The sequence below is a fragment of the Acromyrmex echinatior genome, chromosome 6, assembly GCF_024713525.1.
Source record: "Acromyrmex echinatior isolate Ae372 chromosome 6, ASM2471352v2, whole genome shotgun sequence".
NCBI lineage: Eukaryota > Metazoa > Arthropoda > Insecta > Hymenoptera > Formicidae > Acromyrmex > Acromyrmex echinatior.
In genome coordinates, this window is record NC_141857.1 from 8,890,148 (window position 1) to 8,915,695 (window position 25,548).

The 25,548-nt window shown below is 27.2% G+C and overlaps 2 long non-coding RNA genes across 2 annotated transcripts; both read right to left on the reverse strand.

Annotated features, from left to right (window-relative positions):
- Nucleotides 1-292: 292 nt before the first annotated feature.
- On the reverse strand, nucleotides 293-2,240 carry LOC147909352 (uncharacterized). The gene is made up of 4 exons (XR_015545531.1): nucleotides 2,049-2,240; nucleotides 1,241-1,303; nucleotides 648-753; nucleotides 293-520 (listed from the first exon to the last, which is right to left on the reverse strand). It is a non-coding gene; the product is annotated as an uncharacterized LOC147909352 (long non-coding RNA).
- Nucleotides 2,241-9,600: 7,360 nt separating this feature from the next.
- Nucleotides 9,601-11,619, reverse strand: LOC147909353 (uncharacterized). Its single transcript, XR_015545501.1, has 4 exons — nucleotides 11,433-11,619; nucleotides 10,810-10,872; nucleotides 9,920-10,044; nucleotides 9,601-9,799 (listed from the first exon to the last, which is right to left on the reverse strand). It is a non-coding gene; the product is annotated as an uncharacterized LOC147909353 (long non-coding RNA).
- Nucleotides 11,620-25,548: the final 13,929 nt, after the last annotated feature.

Consider the following 25,548-nt stretch of genomic DNA (forward strand, 5'->3'; position numbering starts at 1 on the left):
ATCGACTTTTAACAATCGGCTAGGTATATGCTGACTGGAAAAAGTCGACTGTAAGTCGACAAACAATCATTCGTGTTGTGTGATATTACGAACATCATTTTTATAGTTATAAGTAATAGATAAAACTTATGAACACTTACTTATAAAATCAAACTTTTCAATTTTTTAATAATGGCGGTTTATATATATGTACAATATTTTGTGATTTTCTTATTTATTATATGTATTATAATAATTTCCTGTTATTTACAAATAATTTATGGGATATGTAAAATAATTTTACAGCAATATCTAGTTGCTCAATGTATTATTTATTTATTATAAGTGCAAAATACGTGCAATATTTGTAACTGATCTCAAAATTTAATGTATTTAAAAATAGTGTGTGTGTGCATTCGTGTTATAAATATAACAATAATAAAGATCATAATAAGTACATAATTTTATAGATAAAATGATTCATAACAGTTCCTTTACGATGTCAATAATTGTATCATAATAGTTATCCTTTAAGACCTTCCTGTAAGCAAATTAACTTAATAAATTATATACAAAGTCCTAGAAATTATTAAATTATTTGTAAAGATCTATTACAAAAGAAACGTCTAACGTTCAAAATTAATATTCATAATTTATACTGCACATACCATGATTTATTTTAATTTAGGAACAAATACATAATAACTGTAGTAGTTTTCCTATTATAGGTGAATTGCAGTCAATAACGATATTTAGCAAATTACATACTTCTATCTGCAATATTCAAAGAAATTCTCTATACATAAAAGTAATAGCGATTTTTATTTATCAGTATTATATTCTATCATAAATATAATATAAATTAAACAATATTATTCATTTTTTTATTTTCGTAATATTTAGTCCAAAATATTAATTTTAATAAATAATTGATACAATTTCATAATCATTAAAATAATTCTAAACTTCTAAAGTTTTATGATATTATTTTCTATATGATATAATATTATTTTTCTATATTATGATATTATTTTCATACTGAAAAAACATATTTTAAACATATTTTAAAGTATAATCTTCAAACTTTTATTACATACATAAATATTATAATAGATTATTCTGAATATAATTTTAGCGTGTAAATAAATCGTATAATACAATATTATTATTTATTATTTATATGTACTGTTTTAATTACTTGTCATAATATTTTCTATATTCTAATAAGTATAATTTTCAAATGTAATTTAGTTTTATTTACCATAATCTGTGGTATATAATTACAGCTTTCTGGATAAGGACAGGTCGTTTCTCGATCAAGTGTCTAATAAAAAAAAGTATAAGACTTAATTAAAAGAAATTTATTTATTTAATTTAAGTTTTTTAGATAATTTAGCTAATAATTTACAAAATTAATAAAATATGTTAAATAAATAATAAATTTAATTTATGAGTTTGAATTAACATTTTCGCTCTGTAGATTAAGCATTTAGAAACTTTTTCAAATGTTTCAGTATCACATTTTTCAATGCAATTAGAAATTTTTAAAGTGCTATTGCAAATATTACTTTTTTAACGTATATCATAAATGTAATTTAGAACAATATTATATTCATAAGAGAAAGTGTGGGATAAAATAAATAAGTATATATGTAATATTCTAAATATACTTTATATCTTTAAAGTAAGTATTTTATATCCTTATATCTTGAGAGAGAGAGAGAGAGAGAGAGAGAGAGAGAGAGAGAGAGAGAGAGAGAGAGAGAGAGAGAGAGAGAGAGAGAGAGAGAGAGAGAGAGAGAGAGAGAGAGAGAGAGAGAGAGAGAGAGAGAGAGAGAGAGAGAGAGACAAAGAGAAATATAACATATATCTGTTAAAATATCCAGCTTCTTTACAATTCTAACAAACTTTTCTATTTATGAAAGATATCTCTTATATATTTTTACTGATATTATTACCTTCTAATACGTTGATAAGTACATTGCAACAATAAAAATTGTTTGTAATAAAAATTTCTATAAAATTGTTGTGTATCAATTTGTGATACTATTACATCAATTTATACATACATTTGCGAAAACCAGTCCGATGAGAGTCAAGAACAGAAATACATAGAATGCCTTCATGGTTACTGTAGCAAAGATTTTATACTTATAGTCAAAAAATACTAAATTTCTGCAAAGTGATATTCCTTCGAGTAAAGGCAATTGACGATTGAAATATTTTGCTGTGCGTTTGACTTATTACAAACTCCCTTATAAAGAAATACTGTATCTTATCGTTCTTTGAAATTTGTGCGAAAATTATAGTATAAAATTACTATTGCTAAACTTTTAAAAACAGTCATTTTTTTGTCATTAGTGATTACTGTGTATATACTTGCTACCGCTCGTGAATGTTCGGACACGCATAAATTTTATCGAATTGTTATAGAAAAAATTAGGACATTATAAAAAAGTTTGTGTTATTTTTATACACTTTATTAGGATATTTTTTATGAGTATGGACATTAATTTCTTTATGTATAGTTATATTTTTTAAAAATATTTTACACAATAGAACTGAAATATTTAATAATACGATATGCAATATGTTAGACTGACAAGAAAAAAAATTTTTTTTTAAATCGACCTCTTAACTCAAAAGCTTCCATCCAAAAAAACATCCCTAAATTTTGGTGATCAAAAAACATTCAAATTTAGAAATCGTTAGTGAACGATTTTTAGATCAGTTTCGATTTTCCTTAATACATGTTTGATTTGATGTAAAAATGGCTTAATCCGGATTTTAAAAGTGATATTGTATATATTTTTTTTTAATCACTGACGATACAATAATTCATTTAGCTCTACAATATACACTTAAAAAATACAGTAACAATAATATGAAAAAATCTTCAAATTTCGAGTTTAAGATCGATTTTAGCAAAATTTCAAAGTATTCAAATGCATTGTTACGCTTCGCAAATTGTAGATCTGTTTACCCAGAACAAGATCCTGTTGAAATTTTCCCTCTTGCAGGGACTTTAATAGTTCCATTTAACTTGATTATAAAATATTTTTAAGAATAGAAACAATTTTTTTACAAGCTCTAAAGTATACCACTTTGTGGTTTTAACTCAAATCAAATGCCTCAATTTGACAATAAAAAACTCTTTATTACAAAATGAAATGAGTACATGACACAAAAAAATGATTTAATTTATTAAGATAAATATATATATATATATATACATATATATATATATATATATAGGGGTGAAGTAATGGATCCACATTTCGTCCACACTAATGAATCGACACAGAAATTCATTGGATTACGTTGAAACATCTTCAAACATTATTTTGAAATCGTCACACGGTCGTGGTTATGGTCCACAGTGAGCAAACGCGAAACCCATCTTGCCGATAGCTTTTTCATACCCAATTGTTCATGCAAAATTGAAATCATTATGCCACGTGATATACCTGTGTCCTCAACAAGCTCGTGCACTTTTACTTGTCGATCAGTCAAAATAATATTGTGGACTTTATTGATGATTTCTGGCGTAGCAGCCTCAATTGGACGTCCCGAAACGAAGTGCATCACATGTGGATGTACGACCACGTTTAAATTCATTCACCTAATTGTATATAGTCGCAAACGCTGATGCAGATGTGCTATGAACCAACTCGGCTTTGATTTCTTTTGGCATTAAAATATGTAAATGTTTGATCACTGCACGAAACTCGTTTTTTTCCATTTTGCAAAAAATACAAAAGTTGTTCGTCTTTAATTGTCTACAGAAATGAAACTACGCGATGAATTCCGTTCAAAATTTGACAGTAATCAGCTGAAAGATGCTACTTGTTAAAAAATAATGTGACATGACACTACGAGTGCCCTCTGATAGATTTTCTAAGAACTTATTGACTTGCCCTCATATATTGTATATAAAATTGAAATACATATATAATAAAATATGTAGAAAAAATTATAAAAATTTTATTTAAGATATCTTTTCAAGTTTTTATATATTTTACTGTTCCAACAACAATTATTTACGCATATGAGCATGAATTACGTATATACGGAAGCGTTAATAATTAATTCTCGAAAATAATATATTGTAATATAATTTTATTACACATAGTTGAAAGTAAAGAAATAATCTTTAATTTGATAAAAAAAAATTTGAAAATTTAAGAAAATTATGGGTGGTATTTTGTTAAACAAAAAAAAACAGATGGATTATGTTCTCCTGGAATATTTTATATGGTAAATTTATATTATGAACGATCAAGGCGATTATTGTTTTTAAATAAGGGTATAGTAAGTCACAGTAATGTCATTGCGCGTGACTTAGCGCCGAGTCTTGTCTGCGTGCGCGAGAATAATACTTACGAAGAGCAGTGTATTGTAATATATTACGAATAATTTTTTTAATTTATAAAAACGGCAAAAAATATTCTTCCATTTAGCGGCTTACGTGATAATTATGGCGTATGTGACTAAGAAAAAAAGAGACATGAAAAACCACGAGCCTCCGTGCAAAAAAATAAAATTGATTAAGAGGGAGGAGGACGTCCTCGAAGAGAACATCCACATGGAAAGAACGTTGTCCTAGGCGAGAAGGAAGACAAGGATCTTGTTATCATCATCAATGATTGGGAGGAAAAGGAAAAGGAGGAAGAAGATGTCGTGTACAGCCCGTACATCTCAACAACGTTGATACAGATGAATGCGTTGAATTCATCCTCCACCTGCACAATGAGGTGGAATTTCTTCACATCCTCGCGGAGGCGGAGGAGGAGGAGGAAGAGGAGACTAAGGAATAAACGAAGCGAGGAGGAGGAGGAGGAGGAAGAGAAGGAGGAAGAGGAGGAGGCGGAGGAGGAGGAGGAGGAGGCTGAGGAGGAAGAAGACGAGGAGGAAGTAAGATTTATTTTATATAATTTATTATAATTTTTTTAGGCATTCCCCTTGCCTATGAATATTCCCTGCGCTCTGTTTTTCTTCGCCTATGAATATCCCCCGAGCTCCGCTTCCCCTCGCCTACGAGCATCCCCCGCGCCCCGTGTTCTCCTCAAAGGACCTAGGTTAGAACTGATCCTATCTCACTACTTGGACATTGCAAATTCCTCAAAATGCCTTTCGATCTTTGCAATTTTCTATCGGTCTTCCAGCGTTTTATAAACACTATATTTAATTGCCGATAAAACCATTCTGGTTTATATGGATGATATTACAGTATATTATATGGATGGTAATATTATAATTGATTGCGAAAAAAGATTAGAAAATTTGAAATTCGTATTAAATGTCATTGATTAGCATGGTCTACAAATTAATTGGAAAAGATGTTCTTTTTTTCGAACTTAGGTCGAATACCTCAGGCATATAATAGAAAATGGATTTATTAAACCAAATAAATGTGAATAAGACTAATGCGGTAGCAAAATTTCCAAAGTTAAACAATGTTAGGCAGATTCAAAATATTTTAGGCCTAATCGGATATTTTAGAAAATTTATACTGAATTATGCTAGAGTAGTTAGACCTCATATCTTTCGAAAAATATTTAAAATACTTTAATACTCAAAAAATAAAATATTATCTTCGTTATCGTATGCATTGATAAGTTAACTTAACAAAAAAAAATATTTGTTCTTATTTATTTGTGCTAGATTTCTTTATGACTTATCAAAATATAAAAGCACACTAATAGGGACAGGCACAGTAAGACAGTTACTGTGGAATATCTAGTGTTCAAGAAATCACAATATACGGGATTATATTTCCACTGAAACGCTGCTCTTTATTTTTCGCACGTTCGTCCAAGTACAGGGCGCGTCATCGAAATCCGAACAAATCGAATAATTTCTTTAAACAAAATGTTTTTAATGAAAAATTAAATATTACAAAAAATCCTTTTACATAGCACTTGGAGAATCTCTGTAGAGCACAATTCGATATATCCCCCATTAGCTTGAATGACGGCCTCTATTCTCGGTCTAAAGCGTTCGCATGCACAATGTAATGTAGTGTTATCCATGCCGACGAATGCTGCCTCAATAGCGATCCTTAATGACGTTGGGATTTGTTTATGAAATTTGTTTATGATTTTCAACTATACTCCATACGTAGTAGTCCAAGAGATTTAAATCTGAGAGCTATTAGGAGACCAGAATGGGAGCCGAGGCGAACAACTCGGCTTGTCCTAGCAGCTTCAAAGAGCATCTGTCGTATCTTTAATGTGTATGATTTGTATCGAAGTGTATGATTGTTCTCCTCAGCAATTCGACGCATTGTTGACTTACATCAACAATCGATGTTAACGATTGCTTTCGCAACGATTGCCCTGGATCATCCGAAATCAGCGCTTGAATCCTTTCAACAATTGCGGAGGTCCTCGCGATGCATTTTTTTGAGTGATTCTTTCTCGATGACATACTGAAACCTTCGTTGGACTGTTCTAAAGCCGTATATTTTGCCATAATGTCATAAATGGTTGATCTCGGGTATCCAAAAATCAAATTATTTCTATTGCTGAGCGTCCAGCGCGAAGGTCTTCAATGACTGCGGCTCTTCGATTATATATACTCCGCACTTGGTTTCAATATCGCGACCATTTTAAGAATATGACTGTTTACTAGAAGCGTCAGATTTTCTCGGAAACCAACAACTTCTGACGGAAGCATAATATAGCAGAAAATTTAAATTAAAATTTGTCCGGATTTTGGACGCACTCTGTACATCCTTCCTTGTCAATTACTCTATAAAGATGCTTTCTTTTATGTTTAATAGATCAGCGTATGCATATATTTTTGAATATTGAATAGTGTGGTGTGTGGTATGTGTGTGTGTGTGTGTGTGTGTGTGTGTGTGTGTGTATGTGTCTATGCATATTGTATGTTGAATGTGCGTGACGTCGTGTTATGATGTATGTGTGGGTGTGCGTGCACGCGCGCTTGTATATGTATTGTATACGAGTTTCATGTGTATACAAGTAATTCTGTGTGTATTCGTGTGCGTGTGTGCGTCGTATGCATGTGTATGCCTGTTGCATGTGTGTGTGTGAACGTATGCATGTGCATATACAAGATATCCCATTTTATTGTCCAATCCCAAATAACTTTTTTATTTTTGATCTTAGAAAAAAATGTTTCAGACAAAAGTTGTGTGGCTTTGAGGGAAATATAAGATAATGTCATTAATTTGACCTTGAATACTTGCTTGAAGATCACATAAAGGTTACTTTCAATTTTTAAAATAGAACCCCCTACTTTTTATTGCATATTCTTGTAGATCATCTCGAGAAGCTTTCCAAAACACTATCATAAAATATTTTTCATTAAGTACTTCTCGAGTTATAAGGTTCGAATGTTCGAATGTTACAATACCGCCGGTATTACCATTACGCAAGGTGTCTGACTGACGGCTAAAATTTTTGAATGTTGTTCAAAAATCATGACCTGAATAACATTTGTCGAGATGATCGTTGAAGATTGTACTTTTAATTTTTATTTTGCACTAAAAATTCATTTTTAATCATATAATGAACTCATATAATACTCGCTAGTGGAATTATGGTAAGAAAAGGCCTCGATATCAAGCAGCATTTATATAGGCAACTTGATATATGTCGCATACAGAAGTTGCATATTAGTAGCATAAAGTCTTATCATCGTTCTGAACTTCTTCTCAAAAATGCAATTAGTTGATACAGAGTAATTCAAAATAAAATTAATGTTCAAACGCTTTTATAACTATAAATTAAACACATTTATTTCTATCACTAATATATTATAATTATTGAGACAAAAAATTATTGTAACATTATAATACTGTAATTCACATTATAATAGTAAAATTGAAAGTCAAATATTAAAAGTTATATAAAAAATAAATAAGTAAATATTTGTTGTCAAATAATGTTTAATCATCCAATATAAAAATTGAAAAAATTGAGTACAAAGTGCAAGTATAGAAATCAGAGATATCCCTAGAACTTACGGCACACCAAAAATCAGAATATTCCTTTGAGAATAATAATATCTTCGATTAATAATCCACTTTATAATATTTCTTATTATAATTATTAGTTGCATTACATCATTAAGAAAAGTATCCCAGTATAACACAAAGTGTTATATAGCTAAGAATACAAAAATAACACAAGAAGAATTTATGATTGCTACAAATTTGATTCTTAATTCTACTTTTTTTGCATTTAATGGTTTGTTTCATAGGTTTTTGACACGCCGATGGGATCGCCATTATCTCCAATTATAGCAGAAATCGTTTTGCAAGACTTAAAAGAACAGACTCTTGAAAGGTTGTCTTTACAATTTCCTGTACACTAGTATGCGGATGACAATTATCCAACTCTGCATTCACAATTAAATTACATTTTGGACACTTTCAATTCGATGCACGAAAGACTGCAATTCATATTAGAGATTAGTATTAATAACAAACTAAATTTTTTGAATGTCACAGTGATATTATATGAGACCATTTTATTTTTGACCGTTTTTTGAAATCGACGTCATCAGATAAGTATCTGAGTTTCTATTCAAGCCATCCTATTTATTATAAAAAAGGAGTAGTATACGTATGGTGAACAGAATTCTTTTACCATCCTCAATACCATCAAAAACTTTTTGAAGCTCATAAGCATTCTTTTAGATAATAGTTACCCTTTCATTTATTTTTTTGCAATTAGATAAAGATTAAAATTCCGTTGTTATCCCTAACACAAAGTTGTTTAATAAAAATTTAAAATTTTTCATCATTCAGCTCCCGCAACTGGAAACAGTTGGCGTACGACAAAATGCGATGCGGTAACCGATAAACTTATCCTAATATTTATTGGTTATCGTGTCGCATTTTGTCACATGACAAATGTTCCCGCGTTCAGTGTGCAGAAGTCATAAATTAATGGAAATAATTAATAATCATATAACGTGTAATTAATGTATATTTCCACATGTGACAGCAATTCATTACTCAAAGTTTTTTAATGTCTCTGCAACAATGCTGCAAGATTTGTAAAATTATGTCGTAATAGGTATTGTATATTGCAATTCCTAATACCTACAATGTAATTCCTAATACTTGCAATGATATTACAGTGCAATCTGCAATATTGCAATATTTCTGTAATGTTACTACAAGTTTTTGTGCTGTATAGGAAAAGTTCTTTTTTAAATATTTATAATAGAGAAAATCCCTGTTGAAGCGTCTTATCCTCTATTTTTAACCTAAATTTGGATCATTATTTCAGATATGCGTGGTAAAATATCTCTTGAAGGTATAGTAGTAGAGGATTACTAGGTAGAGTAGTAGAGGACCAAAATAGTAGAGGACTTTTCAATTTAGTTTATTTTCCGCTCAATCTAAAAACGTTTAGCAAAAACTTACCCTGTATAATACGATAATGTTATTTCCATATTATAATCTATGAATAAAACTCTATGAATACTTACAATAAAATCAAACGAATACTTTTCAACTTTTTTTAATGATGGTTTATATATACGTACAATATTTTGTGATTTTCTTATTTATTATTACATTATAATAACTTTCCATTTTTTATAAATAATTTATGGGATGTATAAAATAATTTCACAGAAATATCTAGTTGCTCAATGTATTATTTATTTATTATATGTGCAATATTTGTAACCGATCTTAAAATTTAATGTGTTTAAAAAGAGTGCATTCGTGTTATAAGTATAACAATAATAAAGATCATAGTAAGTACGTAATTTTATAGATAAAGTGATTCATAACAGTTTCTTACGATGTCAATAATAGTTATCCTTTAAGACCTTCCTGTAAGAAAATGAACTTATTTATATACAAAGCTGTAGAAATTATTAAATTATTCCTAAAGATCTTTTACTAGGCAACGTTTAATATTGCGAAATCATATTCATAATTATAATGGTGCACCTTTTATGATTCTTTTTTTAAGAATTTATTATGTTACAAACACCAATGCTACATAATTTGTCTTTTACAAGTCCTTCTTTGCATAAATCATCTATGTTATATCCACACAGCTTTAATAGTTCTATCTGCAACATTCAAAGGAATTCTCTATACATAAAAGTAATAGTTATAAATGGTTTTAAATTTCAACGGTAGGTATTATAGTATATCATATAAGCATGATATAAATTAGATACAAATTATTTATTTATACATTTTCACAGTTTTCAATTTAAAATATTAATTTTAATATATAATTAATACAATTTCAGAATTATTAAAATTGTTTTAAATGTCTAAAGTTTTATGATATAATTATCTTTCTATATTCATGATATGAAATACATATTTTAAATATAAGTCTCAAAGAAAATAGACGAATTTTTATTATATGAACGAATAATAGATTTTCTTGAATATAATTTTGTTGTCTAAACTGATCGCATAGAATATTTACATGTACTTTTTAATCCCTTTTTAAGTACAATACATATTTCTTGCACTTTAATAATGAATATAATTTTCTTGAGACTTCTACGGGAAGCTTTCTATATAATGATTATTATAACCCGTTTCACGGGTTTTCTCTGTGCTCAGATTCTTGGAATGCCAATGTTTTGTGAACCTTGCATTTCATCAGGGCGAGGAACGATTAATAAACAGAATGGTTATAAAAAGGAACGGCCCGGAGGAACAGTATCAGGCTTCTCCTCGTCCTGATGAAGTGAACTGCAAAGTTCACGAAACATTGGCATTCCAAGAATGGATCTGAATACGGAGAAAATCCGCGAAATGCATAATCTTTAGATAAATATAATTTTTTGTATAATGTTGTTTTACATGATTCTTACCACCAGTGGTAATAGTCCTTTGCACTCTATTGGAACACAACTCTCTTCCTCCCGATTAAATATCTAATAAAAAAAAAGTAAAAGATTGGATTAAAAGAAATTTATTAATAGCTTTAGTTAAATTTCAAGCAAAAATTAAACAAATTTTTTAAATAAATAATAAATTCTAAATTATGAACTAACATTTTCGCTCTATGGATTTAAAATCTTCTAATGTTCCAGTATCATATTTTTCAATAAAATAAAATGTTCTTAAAGTGCATTGCAATTATCAGTTCTTTAACATGCCATAAATGTTATTTAGAAGAATATTCTATTTAATAGTAGAAGTAAAATAAATAGGTACATATGTACGTAATGTATTTTAAATATATTCTTTAAAAAATAAATAGAGAAACAAGAATATATTATATTCTGGTAAAATATTTTATCTTTTTTATAATTTGATTAAGCTCTTTTATTTATTTACGGAATATATTTTTCTTTACATTATTTTCTTCTAACACGTTATATATATATATATAAGTACATTTCAAGAATATATAAATACTGCTTGTAATAAAAATTTTTATGAAATCATTGTGTATCAATTTGTGATACTATTACGATACATCTATACATACATCTTTTGTAAAAACCATTCCAATGAAGGCCAAGAACAAAAATACGTAGAATGTCTTCATGATCACTGTATGTCAAGCAAGAGTTTTATAGTAAAAAAATACTAAATTTCTGTGAAGTGGTATTTCTTTGAGTAAAAGCAATTGGCGATTGAAATATTTTGCAGTGCGTTTGACTTATTACGAACTTCTTTATAAAGGAATGTTGTATCTTATCGTTCTTTGAAATTTGTGCGAAAATTATAGTATAAAATTACTGTTGCTAAACTTTTAAAAACAGTCATTTTTTTTAATCGCTAGTGAATATCGCGTATTTATATATTTATTACCACTCATGAATATTCGGATACCCGCACAAATTTTATCGAATTGTCATGAAAAAGATTAAGACATTATAAAAACATTTATATTATTTTTTTATACATTATTAGAGTACTTGTTAGGCTCGACTTATTAAAAATAAGAAAATGCAATACTAAAAAGTTGATAAAAAATTTTTTAAAAATCCTTAAAGTTCTATGAGAAGAAAATAAATGATTTTTGTCTGTTGCAGTTTTTCTGTAAAATTAATAGTATTTGGGAAAAAATAAACATCGATAAGTCGGGTCGCTACTATGACCCAATAAATTAATGCACTGCATTGTACATATATTAGCACCAATTGCAAAAAGTTAATAAATTACTTTTTTCTATATCCCAAATTATATTGTTTTTATTTCGTAAAATATTAATAGTATCGATAAGTTTTCAAAAATTTGCGTTTGATATATAAAATTAACTTATAAATCTTTCGCAGTATGTAAATCTTTCGCGAATTTAGTAACTTAGTATGTGTATACAAGTCTTAAAGTACACATATAAAGAATAACGCAATAACTATTTTATAATATCCTAATTTGTACGTGATTATAAAATTTTTGCAATTGTCCGAACTTTCACGAACAACAAGTGTATGTATGTTATTAAAAATTATTGTAATTTTATTTTTATTCTTAACAAAATATTTTTGTGCAATAATTTTCTGTTTATATAATTTTCTATTTACTTTATGTTTAATTAATTATTTATATATATTATTACATTTAATATATATATTTCTAAAGATTGTAAAGATTGCAACAGATTTTTTCTATGGTTTTCGGAATGCAACTCACTAAGCGATTGGTCTTTACTTATGGAGTATCATAAGTAAGAACCAATCGCTCGGTGAGCAGACTGTATTCCGAAACCCATTAAAAAAAAAGTGTTGCAACTTTTTAATCGATGAGTGAACATGTCCGAGAAAAAAAGTACGAGCCGATCGATATTTAGACTACACATGGATTGGTAGACTAAAGGGCAGGATTGAACCAAGCTGGAAATCGATCGAAATGTGCAAGTAAATCCCAACACTGATTTAGGGAAAAAAAACTTAAGAAATAAAAAAATAACGTATCTGCTTATTTACCCAATTCATAATACCCAATTCTACTCTATATGTCGTTGTTTTGAACATAGAATGAATATTTAATTTTTGTTTTTATAAAAGGCGAATACAATACATCAATATAGTACCTCGATGGATTAGTAGAGCAGCTACGAGATAATAGTTTTTATAATTTATAGTAATAGTGATAATAATAAAGAGTTCGTTAAACTACAAAAACCAGAAAATGAAAATTAAGTTAATATATTATTAAAAAAAATTGTAACTTTTATTTTTGTTTATATATTAAGTTATCCGAGGCTTATTAAAATCATAAAAGATCAATTATATTTTCTTTTTGATTATATTCTCTTGTTAGTTAGATTTACATTGTATTATGAATTGGGAACACACACGCATATGCACACACATTTTTGAAAGTTTGAGAATGATGAAGACGATAACAGTAGCAACGTTTCGCACTGGTAAATGTCTCGATAAACAAAAGCTTAACAATTAATTAAATTGAAGATCTACATAATTACTATTATCTCCATATACCTATTTATAGTAATTCATACGAGAAATATACAGAGACGGCGCTAGGCTATTCGGTGTTCCTTGTATATTTAATTTAATGCCCTACAATTATGTACACACATGCATGAGCGCGGGCGTGTATGAAATATATAAAAATTATATTAAAAATTTATTAATAAAATTTTATTATTATGTGTTTAATATTTACGCATATATATGTATATGCGTATATATATATATATATATATATATATATATATATATATATAATATTTAATGATTTTATACAGTATCTTTTATGGCAATTATATCAGAAAGAAAATGTTTTGCAAAGTAAAAAAAGTTAACACAATAATTCAGGTTTACAATAAAATCATGTAGATAAAAAACTTATATAAAAAAATACATAACATTTTTATTAGCATTTATTTTAACAGATGAGAAATATCTCCAAATACAATTATTTGATTCGAACAACTATTACACTTATTTGATCCATAGTATTGCATTGTCAATAATTCATGACTTTTATGTATTTCACAATTTATTGAAAATATGTATTTCAATTTCAGGACGATTAAGTGCCCTTAAAAATAAAAATGGCGCTGTCCTGCTTTGTATATCCCATTTACCGTGCTCTGATGCTCTTGTGTATGTATATGTACATCAATGTGCATGTAAGTTCAAAATAATTTTTATACTTTTTTTCAATATATACAATCTTATACATCAAAAAATGAATTTCTTAAAGAAATACTTTAATCCAAGAATATTTTATGCTTAGAATAACACCAAGAATAAACAATTTCCGATTAACAATAAATTATTCATATCTTTTGTCAACTTATTTCAAACCCCCCAGCTTTTTAATAACATCAAGATGAAACCAATGCTGCAGTAAGATGATGATGATTTATAAATAAAATGGTACATTTATAGAGCATGCACGGGATACAAAATTCTAAGGAAAAACTGAAAACTTGGATTATACCGTTTACTTATGTAGCTCAAAGCAATTGAGAGCCTACAATCAGAGTGACGCTATACAGGTATCACTTGTGATTAGTCCGCCATGTTTTAGCCATTCTCTCCAGTTTTTTAAACGCATTATTTTCTAAATTTTGAATTCATGCTAAAAAATGCTCAAAAATTGTGACAAATTAAAAAATGATAATAAATAAATATTGTATATAAAATAATAAAACTTTTACATATATTATTTATTATAAAATTTCATTTATTTTGTGCTATTGCAATATTGTACATTTTGTAATGTTGCACATTACTTTATACAAAACGTTATTTATTGCACATTATTTGCGCTATTAAATGCGCTAGTTATTATCCATTTTCTGTTCCTACATTTTAGGAGCAAAATGCATTTGTAATAATATAAAAGAAATCAAAAATTCAGAAAAATATTATATATGTATATACCATTTCATAAAATATTATATATTAAATATCGTAATTATCATATTATTTGATTTAGACTCACAATGCAATGATATATAATTGAAAAGATTACGACAAAAAGAGAAAGAATTAAATTCGTAACCAATGTGATGACTATACGTATACTTAGTGCCAAGACACGTGTCTTCAGATATTGTAATTAATCTGTGTATATTTTGTTACATTTTTATTTTAATATTTTAAATACATTATTTATAAAGAATAAATTACTTTACCTCACATACAGATGAATTTTTTGACCAATTTTTATATTTGCCATTTATACTCTTTAACCAATTCATTCGACGTTCTGTGTCTTTCGGAATTATTTTCATAACATATCCTTTTTTTAATGAATTGTTACAAAACGGTATTGTACATCCAATCATATTTCTAAAATAATTTCGATAACTTCATTTTTATCAATGTACCTTTACGTATCTATGTCGTTCAATGCTGTTGCACCTAACTGACAGTCTGTTGAATAGACTGAGACTGTCTATCTCTTTCTCTCTCGCAGAATTTCGCTAAAATATGACGTCATCTCTCGTATGGCGCCACTCTGATTATAGGCTCTCTACCCCATTCTTATTCTTATAATTATATTTACAATTTGCAATTTGAATAAAGTTGGAACTCTTCTAATTGCATAAGCAAACATTTAATTTAAAATTGTGAAGAAAATTTATATGTAATAAAAATTAATCAACCTTAGAGGCCCTCCACCATCCCCATCAATTTTTAATGGCGGTCCTCTTTTCTTTGTAAGTATACTCCTCCGTAAAAAAACGAGTTACTAAATCCGTTTTTGCAGGTAAGTATGTTTTAAATTTATTTTTTAATTTTATATCTCTCTTTTTTTCTTTAATTATTTTATTATATTTCGCTAAAATCATATTGCATTATGATTAGTGAAATACAATAAAATAATTAACAATTACATTGCATAGCTTTTTAATATTATCTTTTATTGTAATCCTTTAATAATACAATAATTATTTACAATACAATATATAATAAAAAATGTTGTTCGAAATATAATAAGAATTATATTATAGGAGCACAATTAACAAAATTTAGTAATGAGGTATTATACGAAAATGTCGAAAATACATACGATACACAAATTTTCTAAACCAATGTTTAATGAAATATTGATAAATGTGGAATGAAAATGCTAACAACAATTAGATCGTACTTACTATTAATTATTAACTTGCGATTATATTATAAAACTTATTAATATCGTGATAAAAAGTCATTAATACATTTACGACAAGACTTCCACCGCATTTAAGATAATTATCCCGATAATTTGATCAAGGTCCCTCCACGTTGTGATAAGGTTAGTATCCGATACAAAAAAGAAAAAAATCTTCACAGAAAAGCGAACTTGATATATTCTGATTCCACGTCAAATTCATAAGATCCATTAGCAAAAAAAAATTAAACAATCCGTCAAACACCAGCGATCTTATTACAGAAGGATGTGAATTCCAAATCTTTCAGACCACTTATGATAGAAATAATTTTGGTAGCATCGTAATTACATTTTTATTGCATTTTTAATATAATATCAAAATTTGCAAGGAATTTATATGTTCTGCCACACTACAAATCATCTCTTATTAAAAATAAAAAGATAAAATGATTTTCTTATGGAATGGTGATTACGAAGGAATATATTTAATAATAATAAAATACATGCATTATTGTAATTTTTTATATGTATGAATGCAAAAGTATCTCGGGTACCAACTAGAGATAAATCGAACTTAATAATAACGAGATTCTAAAGAACTAAGTATGCTTTCTGAAAAATTTGTTATTATATATAAAATTTAACAATCTTTTTTTTCTGCATTTTTCCAAAATTTTAATTATTAATACCCCGTTAATGTAAAGGTATCCATTCGACTTATCTCGAATTTTTTGTATCCACACATTTTTAATTAAATTCATGTAATCACGATATCATTGATAAAAGAACATAAGGTTGTGTAATTAATTTTGATAAAAAAATTATCCAACAAAATCGACAAAAATCAAAACTTGTTTAATATAATCTCGTAATATATCTGCATGTATTTTATCATAGAAAAGTATAATATACATATAAATTAATAATTAACAATATTCTGGAATGGCGGGATGTCTCCAACACCTAAAAATAATTTTAAAATAACAGTTAAAAAATTAAATATATACATTCGTAATCATATTTTTTGTTAGAGCAATCATCGAAAAATAAGCAAATTATTTGCATAAAGCTTAAATTTATTTACTTAATAATTTGGATTAAAAAAAATAATCATTATACGTATATCCATACATTAATTATATAATATTAAATTCGTATTGTTATTAAGATATAGTACTATTACTAACATTATTATTACTAGTGGGAGAACATTTAATAAAACAAAAAAAGCGACGAAAATTGTATGTTAAAGTATACTACTGAATTAATTTCGTAACTTGATTTTAAAATATATAACATATAATTGTCTGTCTCATTGACAAAATTATTACTTCCAGTGCAACACGAGAAAACTCGAGATTAATTCCGATCTTATATAAGAATTTCCAACAAGATACCAAACTAGACTTTGCGAATGGACTTTACAGAAAGCGACGAGGAATAAGTCTTCATATGATATTGTAAAAATAATTTCGATTTTCTATCGGTACAAATCACGCATTCACTGCATCAACATAGCATCCATTTGACGCGAGGGACAGCAATGAGGCTTTCGTACATAATAAATTAATCATTAATATTTGTAATTTTTTAATGTTAAAAATATAAATGTAAAAAACAAACAAGAAGTTAATATTTAACCTATATTACCTCAGTCAAAGAATCTTTACTGACTTATTTAATAAATTAAATAGACGAAAAATTGACGATTATTTCAAATTTTTAGAAGTCACTTAAAATTATTAATGACTTTTTCATATTTACAATAAAATTCAAATTAAAAAAAATTTTTTTAATTAAACATCTATCAAATTCGTTAAATTAATAAACAATTTTTGTTATCATATGGTTCGTCGATTTCGTGTAATTTACATAAATAAAACAACAATAAATTTGATTTACTACGAAAAGATAAATGCTATCTGTATGGAATAGATATATTTAATATGAATATATAAACATTCCAATAAATATATAATTTAAATTAATAATTATTGCGGAAATTACAAAAATAAACATGATGGCATTTACCTGGACATAGTTCACATAAATTTTATATTTATGTATGTAATATTATTATACATACATTTATTTATAAAATTAATTACAATATTAATGCGTATACATACTTTGTATATGTATAGAATTTTATAGGATATTAAGTTTAATTTCAGGGGAGCTGAAAATTCAATGAAATTTAAAATTATATATAATTTTATTTTCATATTTGACAATTGGGTTGTTGAATTAAATAAAATTTACGATTAATTTAAAATTTTATTTAATTTTTAATCTTTTCTTTGTAATTATACGTAAATATACGTACACATGATGTCTATGTATCCTTACCTACATATTATATAATTTATTAGTTAGATTTATTATATAATATTTTTTTAGTTTAATTATATTTATTTTTTTAAATAAAAAAATTTAATTACCCGATCGCGAAATCCATTTAAGTGTTATTTTATTTATAATAATTTAATTTTTCAATTTATCTACATTTATTGTCTTTACCTATACAGTCCCTACCTACTTGTCCTACCTATCCGTATTTTCATTTATTCGTGCCTATTCGCGTATCCTATCTCTGTTTGTATATTTCTATTTCCTACATTACTTAACGTGTAACACCACGAATATAATACGTTAATGACTGTGTTCAACAGAGAAAGCAGCTTTGCAAATATTGTAAAATTCTTCAACACGATTGATTCTTGCTTTAGGTTCTTTATGAATTTAAATGAACTAATGATATTAAATCAAATTTTACAATAATTGCAAAACTGCTATTTTGCTGAATGCAGCAGCTAATGCCTAACCATGTCCTATCAAGTACTGATAAATTCAGAGAGATTACCTAATTGCGATCATATTAAATAAATGAGCAATAAATGATAATAATTAAAATAGACTTTTAATTTTTAAAATACAAAAAATTAATAAATAACAGAGCTAATGAGAGCCATTGCGGATAATGAAGTGCAATTAGAATTTGTAGATTAAAAAACCTACAAAACTTGCGCTTCATTATCTGCACTAGCTCTCATTAGCCCTATTATTTATTAGTTATTGTATTTTAAATCAACAAGAACTCGCAATTTGCGAGTAAGTTGCCCTCCCGAATATTCAGAATTTATCTTTATATATATATATTAGGTGTTGGAATTAATTCGTAGCGTTTTTAATGAAAGAATGTTATTTATTTCACATGAGCATTAAAAAATACATTAATGAAAGTACTTTCCATCACTTGTAAAACGCTACGAATTAATTCCAACACCTAATATATATATATATATCTTTCAAAAAATTAGATTGGTGTTACACACCACTTCGTTCAGATCCTCGTCTTTTCTCTGGCCAATATTCTGGCTTAATATGCCAGAGATCGACAGCAAGGAGAAATATTCCTTTCTTGGTGCCAATTGAAAGCGTAAAATTTTACGCTTTTGTATGATGCGCGAAACACGAACGCGTCGCGAAGGGGCCACCATATTAATCAAATAGTAATAATATTAATTAAATATTAATTATTAATAATAATAATTTTATTAATGCATGTGTGTGAATAAATTTATTCTTTATTCGCGTCTATTCGAAACTATAAATATAAGTATTTGTATTTAACTAAAAATATAAGTATTTGACTAAAAATAAATCTAAATTTAAAAAAATCTCTATGAGGAATGTTTTCAATATTTTGATTTTATAAATCTCAAATATTATGAAATTAGATCAAATTTCTTAATATAAATTTTACACAATATAAACAACAAAACTTCAAATTAAATATAAATCGAAAATTACTAAATCGGTTACTATCCCATAATATTTAAGACCCATGTACGTATCCTTAACGATTCGAACGATTCGTTGCTGAATCTCATCTCAAAACATGCAGAGAGATAAGAAATTCAGATAAATGATGTAAGATCCAAAAGGGAGATAATTTTCCCTTACCTTAATAAATATTGTATATCGTTTATATTTTAAATTATTACAATCATTATTTCTGTACAATTCATTATTTCAAAATTAAGTATTTTAATAGATGCAAAATCCCGAATGCGATTTTTTAAAATAATTTAAAATAAAATTCTATTATTTCTTGACATAATAAACCTATATTGGATCTTACATCATGTTACTATTTTGACTGGTATAAAATCCAATTACTACATATGGATAAGTTATAAAAGTTTAGGCTAAAGTAGGTGCATTTAGTGCAATTTAGGTAAATTATAGTAACAATTAATAATCATAAAATATTTTTTATAAAAAAAGCGAAATTAACAAATTATACGACAAATGCGCTACATTAAAATATCTGTTATTTCATTAGTAACAAGTATACAAATAATAAGTGTGAAGCAATACAAAGGATATCTTTGAAAACAGTTGTATGTATTATATACATATATGTGTATGTATATTATTTTTTTCTGCACCAACTTAAATAAAATTTAATTCTGAATGAAAATAGGATAGATAGAAAGAATAATAAAACTATACTTATTGTACTGTAATAAACACTGTTCTATATTATAATATCTGTAGACAAAAAAACAATTTCATTTACTCTAATTACTTTTTATATACATATATTCTTTATATTTTTTAATTTACTGTATTTCATTTATTTAAAAAATACGAATACTTTATTAATTCTTGTTTTTACTTCCAAGTGCGTTAAGACGTAATATACAAGGTGTTTGATAATTCTGTTGACAACGCTCGTAGGTACAGCGGACAAAACTGAATCGAAAAGTCTTGTATTCATCATTTTGCAATTTTTGCAATAATTAACAAGATATTAATAATCGTTTGATATTGGTTTTCAATAAATTTTTACTCAAAATCATTAACTTTACAGAAAAACAACAAGAAACAAAAATTGTTAATTTTCTCCTTATAAAGTTCTAAAATTTTTTTCAGAATTTTTTAATATCGTATTTCCTCACATGTTGGTAAAAATACTTGCCAATGAAAAAATGCAATATTAAAAAGTTGATAAAAAATTCTAAAAAAAATCTTAGAGCTCTATGAGAAGAAAACAAACAATTTTTGCTGTTTTTCTGTAAAATCGATAGTACGATCAATAGATCATCGCAATAGTAACAAGATATTAATTATTAAATAGTACCGAAATTGAAGATCAATATTCGCCACTATTTAATAATTAATATATTACTATTGCGAAAATTGCAAAATGGTAGAGGACTTTTCGACTCAGTTTAGTCCGTTCTACTTGCCCACGAGCGTTATCAGTATAATTATCAAACATCCTGTATATATTTTAATATAAAACATATTTAAAAAACCGATTACATAGAATCAACCTTTATTATATTTTTTAAATTGAACTATTTGGTATCAATCGAATTGAATTACATAAAATTGAGATTAAATTACTTATTATTATATATATATATATACATTCATATATAAAATATATAAAATATATTCGCGTTAACATATGAATTTAGAAACAAAATTTGAACTTTTAACATTGTAATTTTCTTGAATGAAATAGTTCTACTTTATTGTTTCAGCTAAATTAATGAGAGATTAGATAAGAGCAATGGCGACTTTTACGAAAGATTAAAAATAACTTAACTGAATGTTAATATGATATTATAAATTTTAGTGCATGTACAATAAAATAAGAAGAAGCATCCAGGATTAAATTTATCCTAATTTGTTCTAATTTATCCACTTTAAGGTAATGGATGCATGGAATGCTACATATACATTTATAAAAAATATACAGGTATATTTTTATTAAATTGATGCATATATGCATCTATAGATATATTAATAAAATTACCACGCATCCATTACCTCAACGAAAACATCAATTCATCACTCACCAATTTGATGCGCAACAGCGGAGTTTGATCTGCATCGTCGCTACGATGATTCTGTAACAAAAAGAATATAAAATCTAAATTAAAACAAAGCATAAAAAATCAATTAATATTAAAAAAAATATTTAGTATACGTAATTTTCTTGAAAATAATCACATAATTTTCAAAATATTTTTACTAGCATCGAATTTTTTAATTTACCATTCACTTACATATTTATAAAAATAATTATATACTCGAAAAAATGTCATATAATAGACATTACATATATAATTATATATAAACATTTTTTATATATGAAACATTTTTTTCCCGAGCATTTTCAAAAAAAAATCTTAAAAATATATAGATATTTATAAAATTTCAAAATAATTTTAAAATAATTCTTTTTTTCTAATTATTATTTTAAATCAGTGTAAAATAAAGCGAATAAATAGAAAAAAGATATTGATTTTACAATAGCACAAAAGATATTTACCGCAAGGTTGCTCCGCCGGTGCCCGATGCCTCTCCCAGACCTCCTCCTCCTCTCAGAGAGTTGGGATTGACACATCCTCTCGCACTGGACACTCGCGAAAAACACTCGCGAATAATGGACTATAATCGCGTGCGGACTATAACTTGAGTCCGATTACTTGAACGGCACTTCCGAACAAACGCGCGACGCGACGAACCGGCTGCGGTTCGTTCATTTTCAAATAAATCGGCGACGAGGGCCCACTATCGCGTATGAAAAAATATTCAACGATTTATTCAATTATATTTTCATATTTTACATGATTTGACAAAGGATATCGCCGTACATTCACGTTTTGCTTTGTGCATCTCGGCACAATCCTATATTATTTGCATTTGGTTCTCTTAAACGAATTAGTAATTATTCGCGTGAGATATTTTTAATATTTTCAAAATTCTCAATTTTCATAATTCTTTTAATGATCCATACTTCAATAAAGATAAAATTTCTATATATGTTCTTTATATAAGATAAACGCAAAAAATCTTAATAAAATTAAAACAATTTGTACTAAATACAGGTTTGGTTAAAAGTACGAAATATCTTGTTAATCGTTATTAATTTTTCAGTTAATAAATAAGGCACTCTACTTTTTTATGCAAATTATTCGTGTTTCAGATATCTTTAAACGTACGTAAATAAAATATAAAATAATTCCGGAAACTTATTTAAAATATTAAATGAGTCAGAAATGTATTATTTAAAATAATAAATACTAAATTTCTCTTTTAATTTTTTAATTTAAAAATGTATACTTTAACTTTCATCGCTTTTACAAATGTAAAAATTATTAACGATTTTTACGTATATTTTGGTAACTTCAAAAAGAATATGTAAAATTATATTTACAACAAAATACTTCTGCATTGTTGTAACTAAATATAGTTAACAAAATGAGAAAATGACTTTTTCACAAAATGTATAACTCTGAAACATAAATATTTAAACGTTTAATGCATTTTTGAACTAAATTAATTAGAGTTAGTATTTTAAACCTTTTATTAAAAGACTGTTAACTAAATAAAGTTTACACAAGTACTGAAATGATTGTTTTAAAAAATTAATGATTTAAATGCATTAATTAATTTTTAAACAAAATTGTTTCAGGATTGTCAGGTAGTATTAGTTAACTTCTTTAAAGTTACAAAAAGGTAAAAATTACTAACTTTAATTTAGTTTTAAATGCATTAAACGTTTAATATTTATGTTTCAGAGTTATACATTTTGAAAAGTACATTTTTCTCATTTTGTTAACTATATTTAGTTACAACAATGCAGAAGTATTTGTTGTAAATATAATTTTACATATTCTTTTTGAAGTTACCAAAATACGTAAAAATCGTTTATAATTTTTACATACTTGTAAAAGCGATGAAAGTTAAAGTATACATTTTAAATTAAAAAAATTAAAAGAGAATTTAGTATTTATTATTTTAAATAATTACATTTCTGACTCATTTAATATTTTAAATAAGTTTCCGGAATCTATTTTATATTTTATTATACGTACGTTTAAAGAATATCTGAAACACAGAATAATTTGCAGTAAAAGTAGAGTGCCTTAATTTATTAACTGAAAAATTAAATAACGATTAACAAGATATTTCGTACTTTTAACCAAACCTGTATTTAGTACAAATTGTTTAATTTTATTAAGATTTTTTGCGTTTATCTTTATATAAAGAACATATATAGAATATTTTATCTTTATTGAAGTATGGATCATTAAAAAGAATTATGAAAATTGAGAATTATTGAAAATATTAAAAATATCTCACGCGAATAATTACTAATTCGTTTAAGAGAACCAAATGCAAATAATATAGGATTGTGCCCGAGATGCCACAAAGCAAAACGTGAAATGTACGGCGATATCCGTTTGTCAAAATCATGTAAAATATGAAAAATATAATTGAATAAATCGTTGAATATTTTTCATACGCGATAGTTGGGTGAAATCTAAAAACATCTGGCGAAAAGCTCGGGGGGGAAGGGGGTCGCGCGCGACGAAAAGCGGTTGGTCGCGAGCGAAAGCGGGGGAGCGGGGGAAGGGTCGCGCGACGAAAAGCGGTGGGTCGCGAGGCGAAAGCGAGGGGGGGCACGGCGCGGTGGTCGACAGTCATCACTTTGGCATTCGCTAGGCGATCTTGATGGGAGACGCACGTGCTTTCGAGTCGCTCCGCGTGTCGCATTAATTAACAGCAATATCTACGAACGCGAATTACATAAGGTTGCCTAAAACTAAGGAATATATTAAGGATTGAAAAGGATTATAGGTTGTATGCACTTTTTCCCTTTATTTCTAAGATTCATTACTCACATACGCAGTTCATGAATATTTTAAATATTTCGTGCGTTCGCGGATGTACGATAACTAACAATAAAAATGAGATTCTTATTGTTAGATGCATGCTATTATTCTAAAATTGAGATATAATATTGGGATGTTAAAATTATTTCACGTGAGCAATTATGTAAGGAAGACCACGCTAATAAGAATCTCTTTTTACTTCTTGCCTTTTGTCAGCATTACATTGTAATTGATACGAAAAATTGATACTTAAAATTATAAAATAAACGTCAAATATGTTCCTCGGTATATTGCAATATCATTATGACATCGCATTAAACGACTCGCGCCGTTAAAATTAGAAATAATCATTTTATCAATCGAAAATCATTAAAAATGGGAAGAATATATTATTTTACTTATTCGTAATATTCGTTTTATTTCGGCAGACGGTTGGCGCGACCTTGTGTTGAGGATGGTACGGGGTGGCACGGAGCGGCGCGTCATGTTTACGTTCACGCGTAATTACTGCGCGGTCCCCTACTGAGATTCTTAGAAATAGGTAGTCGTGTCGCGTGCGGTTCTTTCACATTACTTTTTAAAATCTTATCGCGAAGAATGCTAAATATAATACGAAATGTTGTACTTTATGAATAATTAATCATTCTAGTAATCGAATACGTGAATATTTATAAAATACAACATTTCTTATTATACATCTAGCATTTTTTGCGATTATTATATGTTTCAAAAAGAAATGTGAAGAAGAGCGACACGTCCGCATTTGTCTGTACGAACGGTATCACACGAGTCATAAAAAAACTACGTTAATATGAA